This window comes from Cavia porcellus, unplaced genomic scaffold (genome assembly GCF_034190915.1).
Source record: "Cavia porcellus strain 051 isolate PalLab524CR breed Dunkin Hartley unplaced genomic scaffold, mCavPor4.1 scaffold_34, whole genome shotgun sequence".
Taxonomy (NCBI): domain Eukaryota; kingdom Metazoa; phylum Chordata; class Mammalia; order Rodentia; family Caviidae; genus Cavia; species Cavia porcellus.
Genome location: NW_026947517.1, coordinates 19,705,490 through 19,726,564, shown reverse-complemented (window position 1 = coordinate 19,726,564; position 21,075 = coordinate 19,705,490).

Genomic DNA, 21,075 nt, shown 5'->3' with positions numbered 1-21,075 from the left:
ATTTCACAGACATTTACAGTGCACCAACCCTGTAGAGTAAGCACAAGTAGAGTAACACTGCAGACACCATTCTCTTTCTCACAGAGACACCACCACGAGGGTGGGAAAGGAAGATGGATTTCATGCTTTCCTAAAGAACGGAGGACAGGTGGTCACAGCAGTTTTAGGAACTGCTATCAGCAGGGGAAGGCTTCTTGGACCAGCACTGTCCCATTCAAGGCAAAGAGAAGGCTGGGCTGGGCTCTCTGCAACTGGAGCAGAAGGCTGGTGTTGAATTCTACAAGATGTTCCAGCTGAATTGGACCAACTGGAGCTCACTTAAACTGAGCACTGCCATCAGAAGATTTTGGCTTTGGCCTGTGGGCCTCTGGGGAGTGCATGGTGCACCTGACAAGGAGAAAGACTGCCAGTCTTGGGAACTCCTGCAACCCTGAGGCATGAGAAATGAGTTGGTCGAACCTGAATGAGAAACTTTGCTGGGGTGGATTTGTGCACAGAGTTGTCTGTGACAGGCACTGGGAAGTTCTGGGGCCTGCTAGGAGCAAGGACCGTGGGTGATTGTTCTCCTTCTGCTGATGCAGGGCCGGTACCTGACTAACCTCAAGTCCCAACTTCAGAGCTTTGGTCATCCCCACCTCCAGTGACCTCACCAGCTCTGGGATCAAAGTGAAAACTAGGGTCAGGCACCCTGTCTTAAGGAATTCCATAACTGGCACTTTTACTCGCACCATGACAGGTGTTTTGAACTCTACTTAGGGCCAAGTCCTTTCCCTTCCCATTCCCTTGAAACCCCTCCCCTTGTATTTCTTTCTGTTTTGATTTTTATTCCTATGTCTATAATTATTCTCAAAATCAAATTCTAAGGTAATTTAAGTTAAAAGTTAAGATATCATGCATTTCCACATATTCAATTCAGTAGCATGTCATCACATCACTAATTTGTACAATTTCCACATCCATTGAGTTCCAACTCTTTGCTTAGATTGGGACCCTTCCATATCATTGTACTCTCTTGCTACTCCCCACCCACTCTGACTTTTTCACCCTCTAATTTAGTACTGTGGGTCTTTAATATTCATGCATCAGATTATGTTTGGCCAAATATTCCTAGAGGAGACTGGCTGCTATTGCTCTTTCACAGAAGACAAAATCCCAGGTAGAGCAAAGTTTACAGGTAAGATGTAAAGACTATTGTGTATTTACTCATCTGTCCATGTTGGAAAAGCTTTTGTATGATTTCCGTGATACAAGGGAGAGAGAAATATCTGATTCCTTACACTTGAAAAACAGAAACAAGAATAATGTAGAATCCAAAATAAGAAATCTTTGCTTACATGCAGCAGACAGATAAATAATTTGTATTAGAGGTGACAAAGAGGTGTCATGAGTCCATTTGTGAGAGATGAATTCTTCTTATAATTCAAAAGAGAATCACCACATGTAAACAAATGTAGAAAACACTGAGCTTCCCAAAGCTGATTCATGGAGGCACACATCTCTGACATGTGCTGTGTCCCCATCTGATGGCACATTTCAAGGCAAGTGCTGAACAACACTGGGAGAACATGGTGTGCAGAGAAGAGCCCTGTCCAGTAGCTCCCATCACAGCTCTACACAGATGTCCTCGGACCTTGCAGTGCTCAGAATAGAGATTTATCCCACACAGAGATCTGCATAACTTTTCAAACTTTCAGTTCAAGACTGTGGTTCCCAACACAGTTTGAAGCAGGAGGAAACTGGGAGCCTTGCTACTCTCTACATAGAGAGTTCAAGGCATCAGAGTGGGTCACGAGAACCAGGGAAAGCTGCAGGGATGCTGAGCTCAGTCTCTCTGGGCCCACAGGGAAAGAGGAAAAGGAATCTGATCATGAAGTAATACACTGATGAGAGAAGAATGTGTGCATGGAGGATCTTGGTTTTGAAAATGAAATGTCTCTGACACCAATGTGTGTCCTCCCACAGATATGTAAGAATCTATGCCCAAGAATGGTGTCTCAGCAGTGTACATACTTAGGTAATGTCTGATTCAAAATAAAAAAGAAATTTAAAAACAGAATTTATGGTAGTTCAGTGCACGGGCCTGCATTCAACTCCCAGAATTGAGTTAAGGAAAAAAAAATTGGGAGCAAGCTGAAGGGCTGCAGAACACCATCGCCTGGTCTTTCTGGAGAGCAGTGTGCCCCAAGCAGCTTGAGCCTCCACTTCATTCTTGGGCACTTTGATTTTAAAAAATGATCAGTTCCATGAAGGATGGGGAAAGGAGGGTTTTCATCCAAGAATACAAAGTCTCATTAACAATGGAGAAGAAATTTTCAAAGATTTCTAAACTGCATGGTGACCACAGTTAATAAGGATAGCTTTCAAATCTGTTAAGCAATGGGATTTGCAGTTGTAGTAACTGTGATAGTATTTGTAGGTTAGTAAGGTGGTAGACACATTCACTAGATTGATTCTTTCTACAAAGGAGCCATAGATCAAAAGCACATGTTACCCCACAAACATTCATAATTATTGTGAATTACCAAAGGAGGATATCCTATACCTGTACTCCCAGTAGTCTGGGAGGGGAAGGAAATGTGACCACAAGTTTAAACCCAACTTGGAGAGCTGAGTAAGTTATTTAGAGCCTATCTCAAAAATTAAAAAAAAAAAAAACAAATTTTTAAAATGCATGGGCATATAGCTCATACAGGAATCTTTGGGATCATTTAACACGGTGTATTAACCACTATTTTGTTATCAAAAAAATTAATCTATTTATAAAATTGTTTTCATACTTTATTAATATCTACTGTTAGACCGGTGTCACAAGGAAGACTCCAAGAGCCTCGCTCTCATGTAAAAACAAGGGGGTTTTTATTATTCCGTGTACACGGGGTCCTCCAAACAGGTGGAAACGGAGAACCCTGAGTTGGGGCAAGGCTGGTGTTTTTAAGGATGAAAACCGCAAAGCAAGCATTGTTACAGAAGCCAATCATAGCAGTTAGAGCAGAACAGTTGGTGATTTGTCCATTTGTGATTGGTCAGATCATGAGGGGCGACCAGTGGGTCAGAGTTGATTAACTGTCTTGTTTTGTATAGCTTAATTGTAGGTCATCTAGCTTCTGTGTGGCTTGGTTCTGACATACTTCTCAATCTTGATTAGCATAGTCAGCAGACTTTATCTCTGAGTTTCCTGACATTAACCAGCCACGGTTGCAGATGTTTTCTTTTGGGCCTCTCACAGAGCTGAGTTAGAACTGAGTCAACTGGGTCATGGGACTCAGTTCTGTTCTTAGCTGGGGGTGGGTAGCTGTTCCTAATATCTCCTGAATAGAAAAGTCTAACAGCAATTAACAACCTTAATTACCTTACTTTAGCACCACAACCGTTCTATTTGTAGAGGGCAACAATGGTTAGCATATCAATTGGGTAAGATTTTACAATTCTTTACAGAAGAGAGCATTGATTAACATATCAATCTTTTACCCAGGCGAAAAGGAAGACACACATTTACAGTTACGGGTATTACTATGATATAAATGAAGCTATTTTTGTGAAGAATGTACAATCTAATACAATCTGATGCAATTAACACAATTTGTGATGGGGCTTCTGGATAGGGAAGACCCAGGATGTCAGGAGCTATTACCTCAGGCCTTTGTTTTATGGCCTTTAGGAAGTTAAAACTTAACCTAGTTGGATTTGAAGGGAGAAGGGGAGGGGAAACAGCAGATGGAACGAGCTTTCTTGGTCTCTTCACTACCTGTGCTACATTAAATTCAAAAAGAGGAAAAATTGCTTGTTTGTTTTATTTTCCTTTGAGACAAGGTATTGCTATGTACTGCAGGCTGACCTTGACTCAACAAGTATTTCAGGCTCGCCTTCAACTCCCTGTAATCCTCATGTCTAACCCTCCTGTATGCTGGGATTATAGGCATGGACCAACACGCCTTGCAAGAAAGTGTGTTTTTTTAATTGTAAAGAGGTTAAAACCAAATGAAATAAAACAGAGTAGAATCAAACAAAACAAAAGGATGAACATGGTACATCAGTTAAAAATAAAATCCAACAGTAGGTTATGTGGCCTCTCAGCTGTTATAGAAAATGACTCAACACCTTGCTGAACTCCAAATTTCTCCAGATAATTGGGCAAATACCTAAATTTTGCAAGGTGTCTATTGTTAACATGCCTTGAAGCAATTCATATCAAGTAGCAGGGAAAGAACACAGAACTTTGATTTACTATTTCCAATGTCTGGAATTTATCCCAAGAAAAAAAGATATATGCTCAATGCAGTTTTTCTAAGACAAACTACACTTGTGTACATGGTCAGTAACAGGATAACTAAGTAAAACTCTACCTATGCATATAATATAAATATTGAACACTACGCAAATACATAAATGATGTGAGCAGAACTGGGGAGTATGGTTAGAGACAGCCGAATAGGGACAAGGTCGGTATTCTGCAGCAGGTTCAACAATGTGGGTGAATTTTTGTGTGTGTGTGGATTTAAATTTTTAAACTGCTGATCACACTTCCTCATCCCTCAAAGCCCCATGCCACATTCAGACTCCTCACAAAGCTTAAACACCCAAGAGGCACCAATATTAAAACAAGCAGAAAGTCCTTATCAATGGAATGGACTGGAGACAAAGCATGTGCAGGTAGAATAATAACTGCTATTTTAGTCTAACATCTAGGTCTTCTCTCAGTCTGCAGGGAGGAGCTCCAAGTGGAATAAAATTGTCCTATTGGGGTAAATGTCCGTGGCTCAGCAGGGCCAGGCTCACTGAGAGCAGAGGCCATGTGAGACTCAAAGCCGCCCTGCCCACAGGTCCCACACCAGGGCTGGGCTCTCAACAGTACCTGGGGGGGAGGCCAAGGATCCTGTGCCACGTGACAGGCCTGGCCATGCGGACCCCGACAGAGAGGAGGAAGGAAAGAAGAGAGGGCCCTTAAGACCTGAGGCTAGGTCGCCCCACTGCCGCGGCTGCTGCCTCCCTAGAAACCCGACCAAGGGCACCTGTGCTGCTAACATTGGGCCCACCGGGCCTCGCTGCCACTCAACACCAGCTGCTGCCCGCCTACCTAGCCCAGACCCCAGTCCCAGCCCAGCCACAGCCTAGGCCAAAGGAAGGAAGAGTGCTCAGGACTCCAGAAGGGGTCGCTAGCGGAAAATGGCCACTCCGTGCATCCCCTGGGAAGCGAGGCCAGGGGCGGGGGAGACTGAGTGGGATGCGGAGGCCAGTGGCTAGGGACCATCCCTGGGCACGGGCCGCCCAGGTTAGGCCGGGTGGAGTGTAATCTTTGCTGGTGGCCAGAGGGTGGGGCCAAGCGATGTGAGGGGTGGGGCCAGAAGCTGGGACCCAGGAGGTGCAGAGCCCTCCAGGGGCCAAGAATGAGGCGGTGGGCGTGGCAGTGGGGGTTAGGGTTTCTCTGAAGCTGGGTGTGGCTACAGGCTGAGCTTCTGGGAGACTGAGCCCCAGGCCTGCTGTGAGAGGAAGCAGAGGAGTGGACTGAGTCTGAGGCTTGGAATTTATAGATGTCTGGACTCAAATCTTCCTGGGCCTGACACCTTAGGCACACTGCTTCTCTTCTGGGAGCCTCAATTTAAACTATTCTTATTCTCGTATTATTTTGCTTTGAAATATTGTGTGGTTTTTCCTATTAAAAATACAAACTGTGATGAATGGCAATACTCATCTCTTGGCAATGTTGTGAAGATCCAATGAAAATCCTGCAGAGCTCTTCTCATGGTTCCTACCGTATAGCAAGTGCTCAGATGCCATTGTTATTTGCGTTGTTGCACTTCTTTTATTACAGAGAAATGAGTGCTTTCGGTATCCGTCATCTGATGTCTTCATAACTTAAAAATATGTTTACATGTTAATATACCACACTAACAAGCACATGTAACACTTACAGGTATAAGGTCAGGGCCTCTCTGAGGTGCTTTACATATGTTAATTCTTACAAGAATAGGGGTTAGGAATTATTTTCATTTTCATAGCTGTGTGAGCTGAGACACCAATATTTAATACCTTTTCCAATGACAAACATGTGGACAGAATTTTAACCCAGTGGGCCTAATACCAACACCTCCATTAACTAACCCATACTTGGCACAGCACTGATACAGCTCTGCTTTGGATTTTTCATATGAGTGAGGCATGAAGTTGTTCATGGGAGGTTGCACAGGTAGCTAGAGGCAGTTTGTGTCAAGATTCACTAGAGGATCAGATTTAATTTGTGAGTGAGTGTGTGTGTGTGTGTGTGTGTGTGTGTGTGTGTGTGTGACACATAATGAATTTATAAAGTAGGATTAGAATGGCCTTTGCAGAGTCACGGGGAGAACACAAAAGGGCCATGTTCTTCTTGAAGATGCAGAAGAATTGGCTGAAGGTAACAGGACTGTTCTTGGGCACTGTGTGAACATTTGTTGGCCTGCTTTGGGATGTCAAGAAAGATTTTCTGGCGTGAGGTCACAAGGTTAGAGAATGTACATGTTCAAGACATCAGCAACAGTGGTAGTCAGTGTGGAGCAGAGCAGAGAACCACTGTTTTTGGTGTGTAATTCTTACAGTTTGCTATCTCATGTTTACATTCTTATATTGTGCTGTAAGCAGTCCATGGTGGCCAGGAAGCAGAGTAGAGGGACAGCACCAGGGAGGAAGAAGCCAGAGACCAGATGGAGTACCTAACGTCATTCCTCCATGACCCCTACAGATGAGCCCAGAAGTACACTTTATTAGTCCCTTGGACAGCTCTTAAGCCCATCAATTGACAATGAAGTCAATCATCACATAGCAGAAGTTTTGTGATGTTAAAATTATAGGTGATTTACATATGTGCATATATATATATATATATATATATATATATATATATATATATAGTATTTTGGAGTTTTTTCCACCTTTAAAATTCTCTCCAAATTCAAAAAATGCTGAATTTTATGTAATAGAAATAAACTTTCCTTAGGTAAATTTTTAAAAATCAACTGAAAAATAAATGAACAAGTGTTTAAAAAAGAACAGGGTTTAAAAATACTCACAGGAAGAGCCAGATATCTTTACTCTGCTTTGAACAACTTCTGGAAAGACAGTTAAACAATTTCTGAATTAAACAAGCCAGACCTGAAATATTCAACTGCGTACTGAGTATCTTCCCCTTGCAAATCAGTGCTACAGCTATATAAACACAAGAATTACTACAGCAACTTTATTTTTGAGCTCAAAACTGGAAACACCAAAAAGAGCCTCAGCTGATGGACACATGAGGATCTGTGGTTCATCCACACAGAGGGATGTGATGGCTCAGCCACTGACAAGGAGCAGCCCTTGGGAAACCTAACATGGTTATGAGGATTGAATAAACCCCATAAGCTTCTCCCAAAACAAAAACAAAAACCTTCTGCATCCTGTGTGATTACAGGCCTGTCACCTGTAGAAAATACAAAGTGTTTCCCAGAGACAAAACGGAGACACATTGCTTAGGATGGAAGGGAGCAATTATAAGGAGCCATAAGGAAAAGGTGAAGGTCACATATACATCACCACTTCGGTGATGATTTTCAAGGGGCTCATGTATGACAAGATTCCTAGAGGATTTTTTCTTTGTTTTTAGTTTCAGTTTTGTTTATTTTTGGTACCAGGAACCAAATTCAGGACCCTGTGCTTGCCAGGGAGCACTTTGCCACTGAGCTATATCCCTGGCCCATGTCAAGTTTCATCCAATTTTGTATTTAAACCTGTTAGTTCATTGTATGTCAATTATAATGAAATAAAATTGCTTTTAAAACACTTCTCATCTGAGCTATCACAAAAGCTTTATTTACTTATAGATTTACTGACAAGCAATTTTGTTTTTTATAGATTTATTTCTAAGCAGTATTGTTTATTTATAGATTATTTTATATGAGGTCTGTTTATTTATAGATTTATTTAATTTTGCTGTGCTGAAGATTGAATCTAGTGCCTTGGTCCTTTTATCATAATTTATTCCCAGACAGGGCCTTGCTAAGTTGCTAAGTTGTTTACATTGGGCTGGAATTTTATTACATTTATTAGCATTTTTGTATAGTTAAGTATAACAAAGGTAACTAAATTGAGTAATCTCAAGTAAATCAATAAATACAGCTTAAAAACAATAGCTGGTTGTAATGGTACATACGTTTAATCCTGGCACTTAGGAAGCTGAGGCAGGAGGATTGTTGCAAGTTGTAGGTCAGTCTAATTTACATAATGAATTGAAGCCCAGCCTGAACTACACAGTGAGAGTCTTAAAAAATAAATTAATAAAATAAAATAAGATAAACCCTGGACTAAGGCAAGGAATTATCTTCTAGTCCAAAGCATGGGCAACTTCAGAGGATTTACTTTTGAAGGTATTATTGTTTGTATTTGGGTGTCCCCACCAAAGCCTCATGAAGTCACAGAGGAAGCTAAACCTAGCATCTGTAATTGGTTCAATGTTTAGTGTTGTAATTGGTGATGAAAGTGCTTCACCTTCCTGGGGTTTGAATTATAGGAGTAAAAGAGGTCTCACCAGTTCATTTTGTGAGAGAAGTGAGAAAGTCTTGTAATTCAAAAGGAAATCACCACCTGTGGCCAACAGGGGCAGAAAACATTCAGCCTCCCAAAGTAGATAAGCACAGGCACAAATCACTGAGATGTGCTGTGTTCCCATCCAATGGCACATTTTAAGGCAGGAGCTGAACAGCACTGGAGAGAACATGGGGCACAGAGCAGAGTCCTGTCCCATAGCTCCCATCATAGCTATATAGAGAGCCATCCTAAGACCTCACAGGAGTAAGAAGAGAGGTTTCTCCAACAGAGAATGCTACACAAATTTTCAAGATTTATTTTCAAGAATTTGGCTCACAGTACTGTTTGAAACAGGAAGGAACTGAGACCCTCCCTAGCCTTCACATAGAGCATGCACAGGAGAGCAGTTTTGAGAATGCCATGCGTGATTGTTGGAGGGAACTCTGGCCAGGGCCATAGAGGTGCAGGTCTAGGGGTGAAAAACTCATAGCACAGCAAGGTTTTTCATGGGCTAACCAGTGCGCTGGGAGTCTACACTGCAAACCAGTGCTTCCCAATACCAGGGACAACACCGAGCAAGGGCATTTGGATGCCAGAGTGGCCAGTCAGGTGAGAGGCAGCCCTGACTGACACCCTGAGCAAAGTATCCCTCTGGAGCTGAACCCCCAGCAGGTCCACATCACTTCCTCTTCAGGTCTGTCAACAAGGACATCACACAAGAGCATGGAAACACAATTGAAGTTTGCTCAGACTAAATCATTTAGCTTCCTTTTGAAGAAATGATTGAAAATGCACAAGTCTGAGAAAAACAAGGCTGAGAAAAGCATTCTGCATATTGTGTAAATAAACTGATCCTTTAAAAGTCATGGGAATAATGCCTGTGAGTGAGTCTGCAATGGCAGAGGTGTGAAACCACATGCATGCAGGTTTCACAATTGCAAAAGAATAACTCCAAATAAATGCTACATGGACATGACTTCCCTTTGGTACTGTACTACAACAATCTAGATTTACTGAGCCACCTCATTAAACCCAAGGCAAAACACACCAGATGACTCCATCACCCAAATGTGAGGGTTCAGCAGTTCTGCTCCCTGCTTGATGCTGTTGTGGGTTGACAATTTCAAGGTGTTTCTATCTGCACAAGCCATCTCTGCCCCCTTAGCTCATGATTGCCTTGGTGTGGATCAGACTATGTCTTTACATAAAACCCCACCATGATTTCAGGATGGGCAGCAGGCTCTCGTTTACTGGAAATAATTTTTGAAGTTTGGGTATAAGAATCCTTAGACCATGTACTTAGCAAGTTGAGGGGAAACGAGATTGTTTGAAATAAATGTAGGAAACTCATTTGTCAGTGGCAGATTCAGTTGGTATTGAAGCCCATATATTATAGGTAAACAGGCATGAGCCAGGGTTTGCTGTACAAAATGCTGGAAGGCACAGCAGTGGCCCCAAGTTCAGTTTCTGCTTTTCTTCCCTCATTCTACCAAGCTTGAGAGTGTATTCTCAGCATTCAAGCACATAGGGTTTGAACTACAGTAGAAATCTGTAAAAACTTCTGTTAACTGGGGAGTGAAAAGACAAAGAAATGTTTTTTGGCAAAATGCAGTGCTAAATATATGGTTAAATAAACAAAAAAATAACAACAAAGAGAAATGTAATGACAATATTGTGTTTTGTTCCAATGCCTCTGCCTCAGTCTCAAAGATAGGAGCGAAATTTGCAGAGTAGAAGGGTCACTGAAGACAGTGGTCTTCGTGGTCTTCATCTCCAGAGGTGCAGAGTGGGCGCCCTGCCCACTAAGCCAGATGAATTCAGGATAGCACCTGAATCCTGGTGGAGGCTGAGACAAGGACCCAGGAACTGAGGCCCCTGGGGCTGAGGAATCAGAGTTTTTGCTGCATCCTGGCTGCTCTGCCTTCCCTTGCCTGCAAGGCTGAAGCATGGATGAGGTGGGGGAAAAGGCTGTAAGGCAGGCAGTGCTAGGCTCCTGTGCAAGCTGCACACTCCCTGTGCTTCCTGAAAGCAGGAAGATTCAGGACTTCCTTGCTGGAAAAATAGACACAGAAGAAAAACTCTTGCTGTCCTATGGCAATAGCAGGCACAGGCCAGCATGGTGGCTTTTATGGTAGGAAGGGCAGGGACACCCACCACATCAGGATCCTCATGGCTTTATGTGTCGGAATTTTTAAAAGTTAGTCATGAGCGATGTGTTGGCTTGCTGAATACCAAGCCTCCTTATTTTATATTTGCAGTGATGTTTGAAGTGTCTGTATTGTGCATAACTTTCAGTATATATAATGAAATTAAATCACCCATTTTCACATACCTATTCCAGAAATTAGCCATAATTAAATATTAACTGATTTGAATAAAAGGAATATTGAATAGAACACTACAAATAATGCAATGGAATGGAAAAATGGGGAAAATGACAAAAAGGCTTCCACGCAGGTTCAATGCTCTGCTCTCCAGGAGCTCTTCCCTTCTGTCCTCACCTGCTATTCAGGCCTGGGTCTCTTCATTGCTGAGTGGAGAGAGGGCCAGGCTATGAGCTCTTCTATTATCTCAGGTCAGATCCAGGACATAGCCTAGGATAAGGCCTTCTTTCAGCATTTTCTGTGACTATAATTTTAGAATTGGCTCAGCAGCTCTGCTGTGGTACATTCACGGTTTCTAACTATCCACACTCATAACTGAATAAGAAGAGATCATGCACATCTCTCAATCTTATTTTTTATAATGAGGCCATAGAAGTGGAATTTCTAGGTTAAATGTATATAAATTGAATTTCCTGATCATAAAATTCACACTAAAACTCACCATAGAGTTGGAGCCCGGAAGGGAAACCTGGGGCTGCTCAGATCTCTGTGGAGATCTGAAGTCAGGGGAAGATGGACCATGCAAATATGGAGGACACCACGGCACCTAGTAGTGTACCATGTGCAAGAAAGGCTCAGGTCCAGGACTCCTGATCCATCAGTCAGCTTCTCAGCAATCAGCATACACAGCATGCTGCATAAGAGAGGGCTGTTGTGGCCCTGCTGCCAGAGCTCCTCCCTGCAGGCCTGAGGCCCCATGGCTCACTCAGTGGAACTCTGTACAAGAAGATCAGGATGTTTCAGAGCCTACTTTGACTGAATGTCTTCCACCCAGGTAAGATCTCAACTGCCACATGTGGATTCACCACAGCTGTGGAGCAGGACAGGTGTTTACAGGAAGCAGGTCAGGAGGTGGAGACACTGCAGGCAGGCAAGGGTACAAAGCCTGAAATAAGAGACCTGGCCCTAACCTGCCCCAGTGTCCTCCAGGAGTAACTGTACCTGCAACAATGTGCTTTAAAAAACTAAATAACTTAACAGATTACTCACAAAAATATATACTGTAGGGCAAGTTTGAAGATACAAAAGTAAATAGCTACATCCCTAAGTAAAATGTGATGTGACCCTTAATCAGTACATGATCTCCTATGGTGTCCCTGACCCACATCCTCAGAAGAATACACACCATTTGACATAGCATTAGCAAACATGGGCAATGAGTCAACAACCATAACTGCTTAATAAAAACAACAAATGCCAGAATATGATAAATGTCCTGATGGTTTGTATGAAGTGTATAGTAAAGCATAAATACTGGATCTGGCCATGTTGGGACTTAGGCAGCTGAACGAGAAAACAATTCTCCCACCTTCCTGGCAAGCACCCCTGGTGCAAGCCAGGAGGAGAACCAGTCAGCATCTCCCGTGAGCCTACTGGTGCATGGACTGAGAGCCATGCATCTCATTTAGCGACCCTTGGTTAGCAAGCAGAGGCAGAATTCTGAGCATCTCTTGGGAAGATGACTGTGTGCAATATAGAAAATATGGGGGATTTCTTTCTATCTTGTGTTTGAAAACAAATGCTGTCTTTAATTTTTTGCTGTGTTCTGATTAATTGTTTTGCTCTATTCAATATTATCTTTTGACTGGTTTTAAAATGTTCTGTGTTTGTTTGGATTTCACTATAACTAATTGAATGGAAACCAATTGTGAAGATAATGAGATATACTATGGTACCTATTATTGTTATCATGGACCCTGCTGTGAATTTCTGTACCAATTTCACTGCATTGTCTCAATTTGCTTTGTTCTGTTTGCTCTGTTGTATTTTCCTACCTTCAAAATAAAATTTTGAAAAAGAATAAATACTTATAACTTTTCATATTTTTCAAGGGAAGGGAACCACCACCAATTCCTTTTAGATGATGAAGTCACCCTGATGACAAAGCCGGAACATAATGCATTCAAAAAATGGTAATACTCTAATGGCCAATGTTCTTAATGAACATACACAAAAATATTCAAGTAAATGCTCATCAGCTAAATTCGCCAGCACATACAAAATTTAAACACCACAATAAACATTGGGTTCACCCTCAGTGGTGCTACAATGGTTCCACTTGCACAAATCATTCAGTGTCACTTGCCACATTCGCAGCATGAAGCACAGCTAACCCCTCAAGGGATTTGGAAAAATCACTTTGAGAAATTCAAAAGTTCACCATCCTTTCATGATAAGAACCATTCACACACCATGTGTAGGAGGAATGAATCTCAGCAGAACAAAGAACAGATATGACAAGCCCAACACTGACATCATGCTCAGAGGCTGACAAGCTGCAAGATTAGCCTCTCGGTCAGGAACAAGACCAGGCTTTGGACTCTTTCAACACACTACTTGAAGTCATAGTCCTAGAATTAGTCAACAATAAGAATCCAAAAGTTTACCAAGTCAGAAAGGAAGAATTAAGAGATGTCTCTGTTTCCTGAGGGTACATTTCATATAAGAAACTTAAAACTACACTGAAAATCTTTTGGAACAAATGGACAAATAACTTCAGTTTCAAGGTACAAAATCCACATGTCATAATCAATTCATATCGATGTGCTTCAAAGAAACTGCAGCCTCAAATACAAGGAACACAACTCATTTCATAATTCATTCAAAAGACTTAATGCTTATGTAAAATTAAACCAAACACACCTGTTCTTGGAAAATTGTAGAAACTGAAGCAATGAGTGCAGTGGCACTAAGAGAAGAAAAGGCAGATTGTGATGGTGGATGGGAAAAATTCATGTTGTTATAATGTACATGCTACCCAGAGAAACCAGGTGTTTAAATGCCATTCCTGTCAAAATATCAGAGCCATTTTCTTAGAAATAGAAAAAACAAAATGAAAATGCACAGGAAAACAAGGAGTCATCCTATTGCCATGGAAAAAACATTAAAGATAGAGGCAACAAAATACATAGTTTTCTGGTATATAATAAAGTGACAAGTCAAAAGGGTCCTATACTGCAAGAACTGGACCACAGATTAAAAAGGCCAGTCCAGTAGAGAAAAACTCATACAGTCACCTGGAATTTTGTTTTGTTTCTCCTTTTTCCTTCCCTCCCCCCCCACGCCCCCACTTTCCTTCATTTCCCTTTCCTTTAGTTTTCTTTCTTTTTCTTTTTCAGTTTGTGGTCAAGTTCTTCCTGTGTAGCTTTGGCCTAAGTTGAACTCAGAGTGTGTTGCAGGTTTCTCTGGAACTCCCAGGAATCCTGCTGCCTCAGCCTTCTGAGTGCAGGCATTGCAGGCATTTTCAACATTCCATGCTTAGCCAATGAGTTTTTAACAACACTATGATGAAACCAGGTCTGGTGGCGTGTCTTGTAATGCCAGCAGTCTGGAAGGCTGAGGCAGCAACATCAAAAATTTAAGGACAGCCTAAGCAATATAGCCACTTATCCAGAACCTGGATGAAAATAAAAAGAATTTTAAATGTGGAAGGCCATGGAGCTAAGTGCAAATCTCAGTATTCAATACATAGAAACTGAATGCAAAACAGAAAACTTGGAAAGTCCAATGGTAGGAAAAATAATATTTTACACTGTCCTGGCCTTCTGGAGGGCAGTGTGCCCCAAGTGGCATTAGCTTTCACAGTTTTCTTGTGGTTTGACTTCAAACAATCATCAAAATCCATGAGGGATAAAAAAACAAACAAACAAACAACAACAACAACAACAAAAAAAAAAAAAAAACGAGAATGTGCTTCAAGGACACCAAGCCTCAGTCCCAGTGCAGAAGGCATTTGCAGTGATATTCTGAAGCACATGATGACCACAGTTACAAAACAGAGAATCTACAAACAGTGTTAATGGGATTTTCAATCTTACTTACTTTGAAAAAACTGCCATTTAGGAGGTTGATATATAGCTTAACCAGATCCACTCTTTCTGCAAAGTTTCAAAAGATCAAAGCCAAATATTTCATTCTATGAATGCTCAAAATTACTGCTGATTAACAACTCAAGATAATGTACATTTGCAATCCTAGCACTCTGGGAGAGGGAGGGAGCTAGAATAAGGAAAGGTTTAAGCCTGGCCTGGGAAACTCACAATCTTAGTGAGATCATGCCTTAAAATTTGTAAAAAGATTAACAAATTTTACAAAAGTATGAAAATATAGATCATTAAGAAAACATTGTGCATAATATAGTAGCCAATGTTATTCTCTCATTATTCTTCTGTATTTTATCATTTTACAGACTTAACAATAGCATGTTTTATGTGGACCTTATTAATATGTACTTGAGTTACATTAAAATAAGACAAGAAAGTCTTTCCAAAAAACAGTAATCCTTTGCTCAAATCCTACTGCTATATATAAAGTTAGTACTAAAATAAAAAGAACCATCAAATTCTCTTTATACTATGCTCTCCAAATCCTAAGAGTGTATATTGAGTAGCATATCTACATTCATCTCACTTAAGAGGTCAAAAAAATTGAAACAGTTCAACTTCTTGGCAGTAGATCAATGTCTACCTCATGGTAAATCTAATGCTCAGTGTGCTGACTAAAGTACATGTGTAAGAAAAATTCATCAAGATTTGATTTGTTGATTTATAGGTGATTTTGTGTCTTTTTAAACCTTTTTTAATGTAATTTTTATTTCAATTTATTTTTGAGACAGGATTTTTCTATGAAGTTTAGGTTTTCATTGAAATCACATTGTAGCCCAGGCTGACAGCATCTCACAGCAATCTTATTGCCTCAGCCTTGTAACTTCTGGCATTAGAGATGGTTACTACCAAACCTGGTTCTCGTTTACTTTTTAAATTTTTTCCAAAATTAAATTACCCAGGATTATGTGATATGTCATAGTTTATCAGGTGAATTATACAAAATGAAATCAGAAAGCACTGAAAATGCACTGAAGGAGACTCAAAATCCTCACCAACACTAAACATACTGTAACATAACATAAGATAACATAACATAACTTATTATAGCATAAAAACATAACCATACAAAGTAAACAAAATAAGAAAACAGGGTTGGAGATTTAGTTCAGTAGTATAAGTGCCCACTTGGCAAACCTGATGTCATAAGTTCAATTCTCAGTACTAAAAAGAAAACAACCACCTAACTCTGGTTTTAAAAAAATGCTTGCAAGTGTCCCTTAACAGTTTATAAGCTAATCATACACAAGACATATAATCTGGCACTTTCACATCTAAGTACTTTTTCTTTGAAATAAAAGTCTATGTCCACTCAAGACCGTGTATAAGAATGGCTGTGGCAGCTGGCTTTTCAGGGCCAAACCAGAAACAGAGCAAATGAGATCAGCAGATGGGTGACAGATGCATGAACAAGTTGCAATTGGCAGGTTCAGCCCCATGAGAGTGTGTGATGGCTCCACTACCAATAAGCAGCAGTATGTGGAGAGCCCAGCACAGAGTTTCTGCTTGAAGGAGACCAACCAAGAACATTGAATGTGAACAGGCTCAGCACCATCACATCTAGGAAAGGCAAACTACCCAGCAGGGACACAAAGCCCATGCTCTGTTTGGGATGGGAGAACAGGAAGTGAAAACAGTGACTAGGAGACAAATTCCCCAGGAGGGATGCTCATGTGTCCTCATCAGCACGGGGTGATGATGTCCATGGCCTTGCAAAGTCTCCCCTTGCCCTCACCACCTGCTGTTCCTCCTCAAAGGAGGTCAGAGTACGGAGCACTACACTGTGTGGCTGAGATAAACATGAGTAAAGCTATGAATCCTCCTTTCCTGGACACATGGGTGTTATAACATGAAACATTTCATATCCTTTAAGGAAAATTATTATGGGCATTATGGGAACATCTCCATGCTCCTTAATGCTAATGAAATGAAACTAACATAAGTCCAGAAAAGACAGTCAAAATAAAATTTGAGAATTCTCTAAATGAAGAAACTGTGCACCTCATCCTCAAGGGAAAGGATCTTTTCGATGGAAAAGTCTAAAAATACACACATTTTGCTAGTTTTTTAACTTGCTGTTTCTAAGGAGGACACAGATTAGCTCACAATAAAAACAAAGGAGGCATCAGAGGTTGAGCCTCAACTGTGGAATGCAGCACATGACCTCACTTACTTGCTGACAAGTCCAAACAAAACTCTGAAGATTCTGGTCACCAGGCACTGTGGTCTGGTGATAGTTGGCCTTCATAGATGGCTGGCTCAAGAGAGTGAACAAGGAACATGCTACGCTGCTTTCCCAGTGATAGTGGCCCCAGCATCAGGACCCCGTGTCAGGGAACCACGTGGGAACATATGGAGAGGATTTTTCACTTGGTCCAGATACTTCAGGAAGCTCAACTGGAAACACCCAGCTGTCAGCCGCACAGGCCAGGACTCATTGGCACACAGAGGCACCCAGAGACAAGAGGAAGCCCAGAACACAAATTCCTAGGCTCAACCACTAACCACTCAGAGACACTGAGTTCAGGGCTAGTTCAGATACAGGGAAGTTAAGTTCTCACCTGAGCAGCCCTGTGGGACTTGGCCACCTGTGTATTCAAGTCCTGGCCATGTGCAAGCACCTCAGTCTCGGTTTACAACACTGAACTGTGGGGTGCTGAGTGGATCCAGAGTGCAGGGTCACCGAGGGTGAAATGGGGACTCCATGACAAGGGATTAGATATGGCCTTGGGCCCATGAAGACCTGCTAAGAAGGCTGTCCTGATTCCCAGGGATGACCTTCCTCCCCCCTCACTGACCCACACATGGGGAAAACTGTTATGTTCTTTGGAAAGGAGATTGGAGAGTCACTCTTGGGGTTTCAAGGTAAGCTCAGGGCAGGAATTCTTAGGAATGGCAAAGTGTCCATGGCCCACAGGTATCACTAGAAAGTGGGTGGGTGTCATCAAGCCAAAATACAAATGAAGACACCCTGTGTGAAGACACTTTTCTGAGTATTGTCCTTGATCTTTTAAGCAGAACAGGTGTAACCACTGCCCTTTTGAGTTTTGATGTTCTTTGAAGGCCACAGAGTCAGAATTGGCAGCAGAACAGATATTGTTCACCTCAAGGAAGTCTTTCTGTGTCCAAGGCCAAACTTAGAAGTGGTTACAGACCATGTAGGAGGAATTCTACAGAGACCAAGAGAACTGGGCAGCAGATCTTTGCCTGACATAGACACTGCAGAAAGGCAGGATAGACATCGATGACTCCTCACTTCTCATATATTCATGGAGCACAAGCCATGACCCCTTGAGTGCAAAGACATGGAAGATATCAGTCATTGCCTTTGTTGAGCTGACCTGCAGTGGGGAAAGCAGGGAGAAACTGTTTCATGCTTCCCTAAAGAAGGGAGTGGTGTCATACCACTAAGCAAGGACTGCCTCCAACGGAGCATTCTGTCAGCCTCTCAGGGATCCCAAGGCCCACACTGCCACACTGTAGTTGGGAGAGGGTGGGAGTGGACACTGAACTTGCTAGGCTAGAGACCCATGTACCCCTCCCTAAAGTAACCTGTGTAGGTAGTGTTTAGAAGAGAGGCCAGAACTCTTGTTTTGCTACCACCCTGCTTGCTCCAGGACCACATCTCTGGTCCTTGACTCCTCACTGGAGCTGAACTCCAAGGTGGCTTCCCAGGCCAAGCTTCTCATGGACCAGCTTGAGCCTCCTAAGTCCCTGGTGCCTAAGTCTCAGGGTAAGTATCCCTGGGATGTGGGTTGTGGCTTTGAGAGTTGGAATGTGCTAGGGGACTCAGCAATGTGCCCAGATGATGGGAGACACAGGAACATGATCACCTCAGCAGTCAGTGTGGAGATGCAGTCTGGGAGGCTTTAATGGGGCTGTGTTCATGCACACAGCTGCCTCTGACAGGCAGTGGGAAGGTTTGGCCTGGAGAAGTCCCTGGAAAGTCAGTGATGTTTTCTTCTCCTGCAAGTGTAGAGGCAATTCCAGTGCATGCTGAATTTGCACCCGCAGAGCTCGTGCCAGCTCCACTTGCAGCTCCATCACCAGCTCTGACCCCACAGCAAGAGCAGGCACATGTTTCCTTTCTCCACCAGCTGCAGAGCTGGATCTCCTGGTGGCTCCCCAGCAGGAGTCATCTCTTGACCTCTACCTGCAGGCAGGTCTTGACCCACATCTGCCATTCCCCTATCTTCCAGATTTACATATCATTCTATATATTATTATTCTATTCTGGGATGTGAGTGATAGAATTATTGTAAATGAAATTTAAGGGTTTATTCTTGTTTCAGTTGATGAGTTTGGTACGATTTAGTGCATTCTCCATATTGTGAAACCTTCACCAGTGTCCTCTCCCAGAACATTTTCATCAACTCACTGCACAAATATATTTTCTTTTATTTTTCTTCCTACTAGACCCTGGCCCACACTCATCCTATGTCCTTGTAATTTACGTTTCCTATGTTTTCTGAATCACTGCAGTTATGTTTCTCCTCTGTCTCACCCTGCTGTAAGTAACTGTTTAATCTCGCCTTGTCTGAGAAGCGAAAATCCAGACAGATTGCATCAATTTCTCATGCATGTATTCATGGACTCTTGGCAGGGCATAGAAAAAGAATACAGGAATTTTTTGTAATTCTTAGGATTCTTTGTTTTCTTAATTATGTTCCTGGCTTTATAGACATATACACATCAAAACTGCTCCATGTTTAATAACATGTATGTCATTTCATATCCATTTCATATGAAAGAGGCTAACACACTTTCTTTTGTTACAGAGCAGCACCATGGGAGTGTCACATCCATGTTTATTCTGTAGATATTTCCAATGACAAATTTTTAATTTTAATTTATGAGTGCTTAACTTTAAAAAAATCACAAAAGTAAAGTTTGGTAGTTGTAATACAACCATTAAAATGTGAGGCACTGTGTGTTCCAAGGCAAGTCTATAACCCAGTATAGAAAGTGCAGTGTCACAGGCAGCATGTCCATTGAATTCCCCTGTGGTTTATCTCCATGCAATGTCATGAATATGGATGCCTATGTCCCCTACTCTGGACAGAGTAAATTTACATAAAATCTGGCTCAGCATGTCACCACCTATAAGTTTTAGTTCTTACCCAGTAGTTCAGTCAATGAACAAGACACATGAACACAGCCCAATTAAGAATGGGCTGTGTATATAAGAAAAGAAACACAATGGTCAAGGAGGGTTAGGGTCTTCAATCACAGATCTGCTGTGTCATGGTGTAAACCCCTGCAGCCTTCACAGAGGCCAGCTGATTGGTTGCTCCAAGCTATAAATGCTCCAGGCTGAAGTTATTCCCCCAAGTCCCGGCTGCACTGTGCTGCCACTGGGGGCTGGGCAGCAGGAGATGTTAGGTCACTGATTCAGCAGCCACTAGGATTCCCACAAAGAAATAGCTGAGCACGTCAGTGCCCCAGTATGAGCTAAGGTGTAGGTCCTGAATTCAATGGATGATAGAAAGTTTTCCCTTGGTCTTTGAACCAAGGAGGTCTATAATGTGTCACAGGCTTGGGGCAAGTCATCAGTGACAGTGAGTGGTGAGTTCTAAGTCCAGGCCTTGCCCTGCCCAATGGACTGCATGTGACAATGGAAATGTGAGGTAACCCGAAGATGATGGTCTTAGTAGGAATGGTATCAAATTACAGGCACGTGTGGATGGGGACAGTGCACAGGTGAAGAGAACCCCATGTGACCCTCTAGTGTCTCACACCCAAGCATGCTAGAATCTCCACAGTAAAGGACTATGTGTGTTATTCCGATCCCAATGGACATTTCAGAACCAGTGCCCAGAGAGGGACAATGCCAGGCCCAAGGCACAGGACATGGGCAGAGTGAAGAGGATGGGGGAGAAGTCCAAAAGAGTAAAACCTCCTAGCACAGGACCCATCCCACTCCCAAAGGCATCAGAAAAGCAGCCCTCAAGCTCCTGGGACCTGAGCCTGAACATATGGGACTGATTTAAAGCAGCATCCCAAGGGATACCCACACATGCACACATACACACACACACACACACACATACACACATGAAAACACATTGATCCCATGGGCACCCACTAGGTAGCTCAGAGGAAAAGGGATCTGATTCTTTCAATCTACCTGCCTCAAATTCTCACCTTATTCCTGGGCTGAACTAGGCTGGCACCAACACAGAACAGGACAATATGTCACTGGCCACCCAGAAGATGGAAGGCTGGAGGAGAGGGATAAATCACTGCAGATTGTACTGGAAGAGAAGACCCAGGGC